The sequence below is a fragment of the Dreissena polymorpha genome, chromosome 3 (genome assembly GCF_020536995.1).
Source record: "Dreissena polymorpha isolate Duluth1 chromosome 3, UMN_Dpol_1.0, whole genome shotgun sequence".
NCBI lineage: Eukaryota > Metazoa > Mollusca > Bivalvia > Myida > Dreissenidae > Dreissena > Dreissena polymorpha.
In genome coordinates this window covers 96284991-96298770 of record NC_068357.1, presented here as the reverse complement: position 1 = coordinate 96298770, position 13780 = coordinate 96284991, and positions in this window count along the sequence as shown.

The following is a 13780-nucleotide window of genomic DNA, read 5'->3' as shown; positions in this document are numbered from 1 at the left end:
TGACAAAACGTCTTCTTTAAAAAAAGATAGTTCGACTATGTATATATTTATTGATTATATATATAGTCGAACTATCTTTTTTTTAAGAAGACGTTTTGTCAGAAGATTTTCATTGATTTAGTATGTGTATGCATTATAATAAACAGGTTTATAAAAATCACGGCTGCAGCAACATTTAAAAAAAAAGTCACAACAGATAGTCGAATGATTGAGTCATTGTCATCGAGCGCCTGTGGTGTTGACCTTCTTTGACCGTTATCAACAGCCAAATATTGGAGCAATTCCACGTCAGTAGACCCATAATTTGATGATAAAATCCAGTTTTGAATTTATTATTTTTACAAAGCAAAAAAAAACAAAAGGCGTCAGTCTTTCATCCCCGGTAAGCATCATACAACATGCATGATTACCCGTCAAAGAAATCTCTTGCTTTTGGGCGGAAAAGAATGTCATGCCCATAAGCCCTTATAACCTTCACTTTTGACTTGGTGCAAAATCGAAAGATGTTGTATCCTCCACTCCAAGTAACCAGCATACCTATTGAGATGATCGTACAGAAACGAGTGTAATGTAATGTTTATGTGTTGACCTCAAAATCAAAACGTGTACTCTTTTCTTACTAAGTAACCATCAATGTCCTTAATCGTAGATTAAAGCGGTATACATATATAAGTTTCGTGATATGACGGCATTTTCATGTACTGACTTACCTAACTAAGCGAAATGCGGGAATGTTGGCATATTTAATCACATGTAGGTACAAGCATATAATATATGACCTAACCTTATTTATCAACGTTTCATCAACTATTGATACAGCGGAATTAAACTTTATTTGTATGTAGCGAAAACACAGAATCAAGAATTGTAGTCGAGCTCGTTTGTGACACACGTAAAAAGATTGCATCGAGATTCTACTTCAATGTGCATTCTATGTGGAATAAGGATTGTGAAAGGAACATGTCATTTGTCTACAAATGCACGGCATGAAAAGCATACAATGCCCCACCTCGGTTGAATTGGAATTTCCACATTTTTTTTCTAATTTTGCATTATATATGCACAAGAAAAAGCTATAGTGGTTTTGATTTAACAAACCCAACAATAACTTTCAACAAAAAGGATAAACACAATTATTAAAACCTGTCACCTTTGCGAGTAAAATCTAATAAGAAGCCAAGCGCCATGCTGACTTTCGAACGTGTAAGCATATGGTAGACGATAGAATTGTAAAACTATCCGGACTCTGTATTATGTTTTCGATTTTTTTGACGACTATCAGTAAACGAAACGATATTTAAAGAGTTTTCTTGTTCAAAAGTTGTAGCTAGCTTGTGTGAATATAATGTATGCTTTATTTTTGGAGTGTGTGATATGTTTAATTGTCATTTTGCCAATATGTGGAAAGTGCCTAAAACGTCTCTTGCAATAGACGGTTTATCAAATAAGGGCTTACACAATATCAACAAACCTCGCATTCAGACGCAAATGTGGTACCACATTTATAAATTATATCTGACACTGATATGTATTAAGCGACCTGCAATAGATCCATGTTTTAATTAAGAATTAAACTATCAAATGTCGTCGTGGATCAAACAAATTGCCAAATGTGTCGTTTGTATTTGATTGTTATGTTCTTTATTGATAAGTATATCTATTGAAGAAACGGTTTTTAAAGCACTGATAAAAATCCACATCAAAGGTAAAATGACTGCATGGGTATATAGGCTAAAACCAGTTATTTATTGACATGACGTTTTTGACATGACGTTTTTGACGTTGGTAATCAAACTAGCGCCAATCAGCTGTTACTACAACGCGAATAACTATTTCGACAAAATAATGAGACATATCGGAAATGAGACATAACATTCGTATCATACCGGTATATATATATTGTACTCAAAGCCGTCAAAGGAATGGGGGCCACTATTTACAAGACCGAAAATTCTTAAATATGTACACGTATTTACAAAAAAACTAAAATGGCGGCTAGTACATCAGGTTGTACGAACAAATTTAATATTTAAGTGGTTGTTGTAACATGTATGGGTCGGTAAAGGTCGATCTTACCGTTTCCAATTGTTTCCCGTCTTTCCGCGGCCGTTCAAGTGCTACGAAGATCAATAAACCTTTACCGGTGTGTAGTGCCTGGGTACAATTGGGTGCCTTTGTCACAATTTAGAACTGCGATATGTATACCATACGGAGTATTAACGGACCAAGCAAGACATGTACAACCCGTTTACGATAACATGTCGTTGTGTTAAAGGTTCATGTTTAGTTCAGCGAGCTAAACTTTGTTAACTGGTCCAGGGGAAGTCAATTCGAATGTCTGTGTATCAAAACGTCTCAAGTTTGTATGAATCCACAAATTACAAAAATAAGTTTTCTTTTCGCTTGTACGTCCGTCCGTACGAACGTACTGAAATATTGTGGACTTGACTCCTCTGCACATGCTAATCAGGGACGACACTTTCCGCGTGTATGGTATTTTTCTTTTAAATGAAGTCTCTTTTTAACGATGACGAATATCCAGTTAAAGCAGAAAGTGTCGTCCCTTATTAGCCTGTGCAGATTGCACAGGCAAAGCGGGGACGAAACTTTACGCATATGCATTAAGCCTGTTTTCCTAGAGCTAGGCTCAGCTATTTTGTGGAGTAATACAGCTTCATTAACTACTCGGTGCATACCGCGTAAACGACTGTAATTCAAGATTCATAACGTGATCGTATAGTTGTTAATTCTGACTCAGACCAATTTAAGAACAGTAAAGGCCTTTTGCAAATACTATCAATTTACGAAAATTTAATTAGTTGATTATGGGCTCGACCCTTTCGGGGACACATGAAGCAAACAAAAGATATTGAAAGAACTTAGTAAGTTACCAATGTTTTTGTTCTGTGCAGTTGTTATCTTATTGTTCCGCAATATACATATGCAAACGTATAAGAGTAGCACGCAATTTTAACACTACAATTTTTTGGATTAGGAATTTCTCTTGCCAGCCTTGAAAATTCACGGATTGCTCAAGTATGCTGAATGAATACTAAAATTTCGTGTTTTTACTTGAATTTGAATAATTTATATTTACCAATAGATTTACCAATATCCCTAAATAGCTGAGAACAATCTTATCGCTGCGCCGTTTGTTGAATGTACCACTTATTTGGTGCTTATACAGTCAACTATCAGATCATGTTCAGTCATTGTGTATCAAAAATTAAAATATAGTGTTGGACTGTTGTTGTTAACATCACGAAATTAATTCTTTTTGTGTGGAGGGGATGTAACAATTAATTCGCAATCAGAATGTGTTGCAAAAGTGATACCGGTACATTCCGCGCGAACATGGTATGGACACGTTATTTATGCTCAATTGGTCGTTGTCGGCTCAGGTACCAAAAAGTACCCCGGGTACGCATAAGTATACAAGTATGTATCCCTGATACAGAAAATACGCTTAAAGCCACCCGACCATATTCCGGGGTACTTTTTAGAATATTTTCCGTACCCGGGGTAATTGTAAGTAGTACCTGAGCCGACAATGGCCAATCGAGCGTTACTATGTTACTATGTTATTATGTGATAATAACACTCGAAATAATTTATGTTCGCAATATCGTTGAACACTTTCTAAATTTTTATAGTGTATATCGACCAATAAACAACATTAAGTTAGTAAGTGGCTGTAATACTACTCGGGCTAACAACCTCGTCACGGAGTGAACGTAAACGATGCATCAGTGGGGTTTTAGGTTTATGCGAGATATCGATATCTATATGATCCTCGCTCGGTGAAAAGTGGGTTTAACGCATGTGCGTAAAGTGTCGTCCCAGATTAGCCTGTGCAGTCTGTAAAAGCTAATAAGGGACGATAATTTCCGCTTTTATTGTATTTTCCGTTTACAGGAAAACTCTTCTTGACGAAAATCCAGTAAAGGCGTAAAGTGTCGTCCCTGATAAGCCTGTGCGGACTGCACGGTCTAATCTGGGACTAAACTTGACGCACATTCATGAAATCCTCTTTTCACAGGGCAAGGCTCATATGGTATAGATGGAGGATTTTGTTGAATGTTTTTCCTAACATTTTTTCTACCAGTCGAATGACAGCTGCTGACCCACTTTCCCATCAATAACTTTTTTTATCAGGGCGTTTTTCTCTCAGAATAATTTAACATGCATTCGACATGTAACGGAATAACGTTGTATTAGAATAGTCATGGTCAAAATAGATAAATTCAACTATACTACACTAACCTTAACGAACGAAAACGTACAGCTATTCAATAATTGTAAAAAACACGACCATATATACTACATGGACATTTAATTCTCGCCGAAACCCTACTGGAACATCATTCACGTTCACCCCTCCCCCCTTTGTATTTTTTGGGGTTAATTTTCTACGCATCATAACTCAAAATCGTTCTTTATTGACCTTTGCAACAAATTTGCATCATTAAAACATGATAATAATACTTTATTTTAATGTGAATTTACCTATTCAAAATTATAATTGTCTTCAGGGCTCTTTATTTACCGATTTTTGAAAATGTTGCGTATCGCATATTTCAAAATATTATTGTAGGTGATTTGATGTTTTTTGTTTTTGTTTTTATAGCATCGCGATGACCCATGACCCGAACAAGGTCAGCCTGAAGGACATTGACCCGGTGTCGAAGTTACCGTACCTCCACGAGTCATTCGTCCTACACACGTTCGTACCCATTCGTTACGTGAGGCGCCAGAAGCCGTTCGACGATACCAATTTTATCGGACTCTATCCGGAGGGCTACCAGATTCCCACGATTCTGACGTAAGTACTGCGATGACGTCATATTAATGTAAAGCTTCGTGAATAAATCGCTTTATTAAACTTTATGGTGCTAAAAATTACGCCACATGCCTTAACGAAATTTTCTTTTTACCCAGGCATCAATAAAATAAACCGTACCAGTCAATTGTTTTGTGATTAACTAATTAAGTTTAAAACTGTTTATTTTTGCTCGATTTTGTCATAGGCCGATGGCTTATTGAGATGCTCTCGAGTTCATGCCTTGTGTAGAACCAGTACTTGGTGTCTTTTGGGAGATGTAAAGAACACTCCCGCAGTGGGGATCGAACCTATAACCTCCCGATCGCTAGGCCGACCACATATCCACTACGCCACGGCAATTCTAACTTATGTGTGTATGTGTGTGTGTGGGGGGGGGGGGGGGGGAGGTCCCACAGACTAGATGCGTGATTGTAATAATTTAAAGTTCAACTCATAGAAACTGGAACATTTTTCACACAAACTCTCTGTTGAACATTTATTAGTGTAACTTTCCTGTTGTTATGAGATAGTTGATATGCGGCAACTTTTTTGTAGATTAAATATATGTCTTATTGTTTCTTTTGAATGGTTATCGCAGGAAAGACAGCAAGTTCAATGTCGTCAAGAAGACGACGTTCGACGACGCTGTCGTCTGCTTTATGGTCGGCACAGAAACGGTGGGACAGGACGAGAATCAGACGCCGACGATAGACTGTGTCACGAACCATCAGTATACACAGCCCGGATATTTGAATCTGAACGCAAAAGGCACAACCCGTCAATCAAAAAGCGCGCCCGCGATCTCACGAGAACGCACGAAGACCATGCTGCAATCGGCGGTCTCGACGAGAAACACGATGTCAAAGACGTATCTACGGAACCAGGACAAGCAGCAAGAAGAGTCCGAGATAGTGGAAGACAACGAACCGCTGACCCCAAGGTCCTTTACCGCGACGCCCGAACCAAAGCCGGAACGGAAAAAGCTCCCGGATAACATCGAATACGCCTTGGCGCTGAAGCATCCGGAGTGGCCGGAAGTGACCGCTGAGTGGGAGTCCCGGGCGCGCAACTGCGGTTGACCAGGAGAAAGGGTCGAGAAGAAACTCGTTTCAGGAGGTTGTCAGGTGACCACTGGCGCCCATCCAAACAGCGAGGACCCGGACCCGGAGTTGGAGTACACGTTCTTTGAAGCGGAACGCGTGCTGGACAAGGAGGCCGTGTCGTCTGTCCAGCGGCAATGCTTCATTGTGTTCTGTCTTCTGTGCACGGACTGTCTGGACAGGAAATCCATCAGTTTGCGGCAGCTGAAATAGGTGTTCTATTTTCTGTGCGAAACTACGGACCCGTAAATATGGCGATCGAATAAAGCCGTCTGCGTCAACGCGGTTCTTGATAGTCTGCTAGACTGTGTGCGAAGTGGAAATCTGCCGGACTACTTTATTCCTAAACATAGCACGCTTAGTCACGTGGACAAAGAACAAATGGTCAAGCTCGAATCTGAAATTTCGAAAATACGCAACAACCCCGCGGACGCTCTATTAGAAAAGACAGAGATTTGTGCATTTGTCAATATATTTCCGTTTTATTGCAAAGTTCGGGACTTGTTCAAACCGTTCATGGCAGACGCGGAAGAATTTGAGAAAAAGAAGGACGTTGAAAGATCTGCGAACGCACTTTGTACAGTGACAGACGAACTGTGCAATAGCTTTTATTTGGATCAAGGATTTCAAGCCTTTGAAGATATGTTTAAAGAAATTGGAATATACGTCTCGTCGTTAATTTCACACGGCGTTTCGGAATTTGAAAAAAAAACATCCAATACTTTATTAAACCGTTACAGGGCGATGCAGAAGCCACAAAACACCTTCAAGCGTTACCAGAAATATTGATTCAGAAAAATATCGCCGTAAGCGAAACACTGCCTACGTCTGAAATATGGCGCCCGATTCGCATGTGTCGTCTGCTGATACAGAAATTCGCAAACGACAAAACCGGATCACACCTTTTCGACCACCTTGGTTGCATGTATCACTCCGCGTCGAAGGCAAACGAAGAGCACCGAAAAGACGCTCTGCAGCGCGCAGACGCTGCCTTCAAGGAGGCGCTTGGAAAAGAGAATTGTGGGATTGGGACGTACGTGGACTACGGACGCTTTCTTTGCAGAACCAAGCGCTATGAAGACAGCATTCAACTGTTGCGGAAGGTCGTTTTAAAGGAGAACAAAAAGCCAGAGAGTATAAACTGCTACGGGAAAATGTCGCTCGTATCAGACGAATTTATGAAGAAAGAAATAACGGCCTAAAACGGTTTTGAAATATTTAGCGTTTCTTTCTCGTACTATTTAATGTGCGAGTGCTTTATGAAACTGAAAAAGAAGCAAGACTTTCAGAAGACAATGAAGCAGTTTGAAGAACTTTGCGCCGAAATTCAAGACGCGAACTCGTATTCGTTGCTAGGAAACACCGCTATGAAAGTTCACCAGTTCAAAAAGGCGCATGCGCATTTCAAGGAGGCCCAGGAACTTCAAATGGACAATGGTTTGGTGCTGGAGAATATTAAAAGCTGCGAGAAGTACGATTCAAAGAACGTATCTGAAAAAAGTTTGGACCTGTTGAAAAAAATGGAAAAGTTGAAATTATGAAGAAATATTTCAATTGTTGCAATGAAGTCCTGCAAGTCCGCATTTGCAAGTCCACTACTTTTTTATACCACATTTATATAGCGCCCTTTTCGCTCGAGATGTGCGTTCAAAGGCGCTTTACATTTTGTCCCTGTTCACTGGGCATAAGTCGTCCGTTAACTTGGCGCAGTATTCAGCCACGGCACGGCTAATTTCCCTCACATGTACCCATTATACACCTGGTGGAGATGAGCAGATGTGGGATAAATTTCTTGCTCAAGGAAATTCCAGTGGTCAGGGCGGGATTCGAACCCTTATGTTCACATAAATTATATACCTGGGATGGGATTGGAACGCATGATCCCCTGATTAACAGTGGAACGCTGTAAGAAGAGAGCTAACCGGGCCCGAGTATTTGTTCAACACACGGTACCAAGGAAGATCATCCAAGCATACGTATTTATGTAATAAGAAGTGACTGTATTGACACGAAGTATGTATGTGCTAAATTATACTGATATTCGTTGTCAACTATTTCCCCTTTGTGTCTGATTTACATTTTATAGTATGCTTGCTAGTAAGGTGTTTTGATCATCGGTTTTATTTGAGTTTGTTGTGTAATGTTGAATAGCTGGAGAGGCGGGACCTCGAGTGCGATGCTGCTTGATTCAAACAACGAGACTGATACAAGTTATACGAACACCATACTAGTAAAATATTCCCCTTATAATGTGTTTTGATAGTTCATTATTAAATATCAAAAATAAATAACGTAATATTTTACGTCACATAAACATATTTTCGCGGAATATCGATACGTCCCAAAGACGGCTGAAAGTGACCTAGTAACAAGAAGTCAGGCGTCTAGCATCCTGGGACAAAGCTTGCAACACGGTGCTCTATATAGTAGTGAAATGTTTAATTGTTTTTTATACTAGAGGCATTCAGCTCAGGGGTATACATAAATACACATTATGCAAACCTATGTTTACAATACAATTGTCAAAAGCGTACAGGTGCAAATTATTTCACGGAGAACATTTTTTTTACGGAAACATATACTTATGCATATTTTTGTTTCATTTGTCGCTTTCATTAAGTCTATATATTTCAACATATTATAAATAATGTTTTCTATTAGTTTTTGTATACAAAGTGTTAACGTGCATTTATAAATACCGGGCGGTCTAACAAAAACTGGAATTCGCCCTCAAGTACATTACAGGTTTTACATTTCAATGTCGGTATTTTATTCGGCTAATGCTCCCCGACTCTACTAATTGATGAGCGAACATTTAAATAAATATTGATAATCACGCAGCTCTGGTAGTTATAAAATCGATCCAATAAACAGGTTAAGCGAAGCGGACAATATTTTGACAGTGCTCAAAACTCAAGTCGTCATGTTAGAAAGCTGACGTGGAGCCTCATTGCTCACCTAATACAGGATACTACGGGGAGTTGATATTTCATGAAATATTTTATCTAAGAAGTTCACTAACAGTTTCTACAAAGAGCTGCCCAAGATAGCTCGATCTTCTTTTCTTCCGCTTTGATATAAGTTTCAAGTTAATATTGCTAATATCAAATAATTGAATACGTGCTAGAAACATTGGTTAGGGCTTGTTGCACACAAACCTTAATCAAAGCATAACGCCGGCGCCGACAGGAGAAAAAATACTTGAACTATTCGATGGATATGTAAATATATATGAAACAATCATGTCAAATGGGTAACCACAAACAAGGGCAGATTACTCACAAAATCACATTGTGTCATAAGGTTATACAAACCGCGTCGTTAAGTCTATCAAATTGCACCGTAAGGTCCATCTTATTGCATCCTAAATTTCAATTATCAATTCGCAAGTTTTACGCATTGTAAAGTCAATCGAATGTCGTCGTTAAGTCAATCTAATCTTGTCTTAAGGTACATAAAGTCGAGTAGTAATTTCTATCAAATTGCGGCGTAATTACATTGCATTGTAAGGTGCACCCAATCGCGTCGTATGGTGCACCCAATCGCGTCTGAGAGTGCACCCAATCACGTCTTAGAGTGCACCCAATCCCGTCTTCGAGTGCACCCAATCCCGTCTTAGAGTGCACCAAATCGCGTCTTAGAGTGCACCCAATCACGTCTTAGAGTGCTACCAATCACGTCGTTAGGTGCACCAAATCACTTCATAAATTGAACCCAGTCGCGTCTTAGAGTGTACTCAATCACGTATAAGAGTGCACCCACTCGCGTCTTAGAGAACACCCAATCGCGTCTTAGAGTGCACCCAATCTCGTCCTTAAGTGCAACAAATCGCGTCTTAGAATGCACCAAATCACGTCTTAAAGTGCACCAAATCACTTGGTAAGGTGCATCCACTCGTGTCGTAGAGTGCACCCAATCGCGTCTGAGAGTGCATCCAATCATTGTGTAAGGTGCACCCAATCCCGTCTTAGAGTGCACACAAATCAAGTCTCAGAGTGCACCCAACCGCGTCTTTGCGTGCACCCAATCGCGTCTAAGATTGCACCCAATCGCGTCTTAGAGTGCACCCAACCGCGTCTTAGAGTGCACCCAATCGCGTCTTAGAGTGCACCCAATCGCGTCTTAGAGTGCACCAAATCGCGTCTTAGAGTGCAAACAATCGCGTCTTAGAGTGAACCCAATCGCGTCTTAGAGTGCACCCAATCGCGTCTTAGAGTGCACCCAATCGCGTCTTAGAGTGCACCAATCCCGTCTTAGAGTGCACCAAATCGTGTCTTAGAGTGCACCCAATCGCGTCTCAGAGTGCACTAAATCGCATCTTAGAGTGCACCTAATCGCGTCTTAGAGTGCACCCAATAACGTCTCAGAGTGCACCGAATCGCGTCTAAGAGTGCACCCAATCGCGTTTTAGAGTGCTCCCAATCGCGTCTTATAGTGCATCCTATCATGTTAGAGTGCACCCAGTCGCGTCTTAGAGTGCACACAATCGCGTCTTAGAGTGCACCAACTCGCGTATAAGAGTGCACCCAATCGCGTCTGAGAGCGCACCCAATCGCGTCTAAGAGTGCACCCAATCGCGTCTTAGAGTGCACCCAATTACGTCGTAAGGCACACCCAATCTCGTAAGGTGCACCCAATCACGTCGTTAGATGCACCCAATCATGTCGTAAGGTGCACCCAATCGTATCGTAAGGTGCACCCAATCGCGTCGTTAGGTCAATACAATCGCATACCACGGTGAATCCAATAGCGTCGTAATGGTCAATTAACTCGCGTCGTGCAATCTTCGGTCAAGGCAAATCGCGTAGTACGGTCATTTTCGGTCGTAAAATGAAAAATTAAATACAGATTGTCTCAGATGAGCTAAAATTCAATCCGTTTCGCAATGTCGTATTTCGCAATTTAACATATCAATTTGGAAAAACCGCACCGATCTGCGCATGCGCTGTAGCTTAGCATTGAAGAAAGATGTTTATCGGCAGTATGATACAGGGTATTGGAGAGAACAAGGTAAATATCTGTCTTATATATTGAACATATTTGCGCGAAACAATTATGTGACATGAATCTAAATACTGTTTTGAAAATTATCTTACACGAATGTAACGTTAAGTTGTATAATACGGGTGGTACATGGTTTTACATTCTTAATAGTACATGTTTCGTTCATGTGAGACACAGATACGTTTTATTTCTAAAAAATGTATAAATTGTTCTATGAAAATGACATGAATTAAAATAATAACAAATATATGTATTACATGTTAATACTTGAATATCATATCGGCCGCCGGCGGTCTTATATCTTACATTCATGATTTAGAGGCATGATTTACTTTGCCTACTTCATCAATTAATTTTTCTACCACAGTCGCATACGCATGCACATTAGAATGAAAAGGAAGCTTATTATCCCGATATACCAACGGTTGTTTCCCTCGCACAGCGCGTGAATACATTCTACCGATTTTGTTTTACAAAATCTTGTTTTATTACTTCTTTAAGTACTTATAACCGAAATAACGCACTGGAAGCAACGTTTATTCAATTTTTTTCTTTATATAAAATAAGTTTAACAAGAAGAAAAGGCACATTAAGCTGTGTTAAGTCGTGAGCAAAAAATGTCGATGACTGTTAATTTTTTGTTTACATGTTGCTACTCGACAAAAAACAGTGCCGTACAGTAAAATAATTTTTCGTGGTGAATTGTTGTAGAATCGAAATAATCGACAGTTAACCGATGGTTATTGCGGTAATAACCAACGGTATGTCGTTCCGATGCTTGTAATTCCTACGCATCGGAACTCCATACCGTTGGTTATTACCACAATAACCAACGGTTTACCGTCGATTATTTCTTAAATATACTTATATTAACAGTTGTTGTAAAGCAGTAGTGTGAGAGCCAGAATATTGATTTTTTTCCTAATGGATTTAAAAAAATAATCTCGTGTACATCTTTTAAAGTTAAGTTTGGAACGGATTTCCTACAGCACGTTGAATCTCGAGCTTTTTCCTTCTATTTCGGAGTCGAAGAGTTGGTTTTTATCACCAACAGACGGGCCCTAGTTTTTGTGCCGACCCTTAACTTTTGTATTCCACGTATAGTGTTCGATCAATTTTGCTAAATTCACTTAAATAACATTAGGTTTGCGATCAATTTTTCTACATTCGATCGTATTTGCTGAATAAGCTTTAAATTTACTTAAGAAAGAATATTTAATAGAGATCTGGATTAGTTCTGCTTGTTATTGCATATTCTGATTAAATTGAACCGAATCGTAAAATTGTTAACTAAAACGTAAGCCGCCCTACCTGCAATATTTCTTATTTGGCGATGTTAGTTGAAACAAATGATTCTTTTTTTGCCGAAACAGATGGTTTGGTTTACATACCATTGTTGTTAAAAGTGACAGTTTGCGGATGTACATATATCGCAAGAAAACGTGTTTTTATTGCGCATATCACTGAAAATCTGATTGAAATCGGTTGAAAACAAACAATATAGCGATTTTTATTTTGGGGTCGAGTACGGTTTAGTACAAAAACGACCTAATTAATATTCATGATTCATGATTCGACATCTTAATTCAAACCTAAACGAACAAAATTGCGGATACGGGCGAATTTAGCGGAGAGAAGGTAAGAACAAACGCAAATACATTTGTTACAGACGGAAACTGAGTTGCAACGCTAAGTTTTTGCTAAATCTATGTATGTATCTTCCATATGCTAATTATGTTTAGCGAAAGCTAAATATAGATATAATTTGCATAACTCGCGACGCTGCAATGATTTTCGCCTATTGCATGTATTTATGATCATTTATATATTATTTTATCGATTCAAAACCGATTCTAACCAGGTTTTCGATGAAACCTCGATAAAAATATATTTCAATGAATGTATGTCAAGTTTATTTCTCGCTATACGATTTATATGCAAAACAACGATCTATTCCGCAAACTGTCACTTTAAACCGAAACAATAGCTGGGTTTATTCAAGGGATGGTCTGTTAATAGGCAGATGCGAAAGTGAAGTACTCAAAAATAGCCCGTTGGCACAATTATTCTACTGTACATTTGCCGTTTTTAATACGCTAAACTTGAGCTGATTAGATTTTAATGTTAACATTGTATTTTTTTATTCTTGAACTAAAACACGAATATGACCGAGGAATGATAAATACAATCCATCAACTATCTTATAATGATACAGTAATAAAAATGTTGTTTACTTCATTGACTTTCAAAAAAACAAAAATTCTAAACAACTAATGCCGATACCGACACATTTACTCGAATAAAAATAGTTCAAATGTCCTATGAAGAAATCAGTACAGTATAGCGGGCATTTCCTACTAGTGTACATGTCTTGTATACATCAACGAGTTTTCGAATGTACAAAAGAATATTATTTTTTAAATTGTATTCAATATGATCTTGTACCAGTTTTTTGAACTGTTATTCTAGTGTTTTCTTTACACATCAACGTTTTATCTGTTTGGAAAAAAATATAACTAAGCTTGTTTATACAAACCTTAATACAGCAATTTGTAAAGCCATGGTTATAAGGCTTGAATGATCTTTTTGTTAGGTGTATAATTAAGTATGGCTTTTGTGTTATGGGAAACGTGCTCACGATAAACTATTATTTGATAGCTTCTAATCGTTTGCCAAAAAAATTGTCTATTATTCCTTGCTCTACATACTTCGAGGTTATGCCACCTTAAACTGTAGTTTATGAATGTTATCATAATTTGGTTATCTTTAACTTCAAAAATGTTAATATGCTTCGTAATGTTAGCTAAGTGTTATTAAAAACACTATAAATGTCAACATACGAGATCGAATGGTT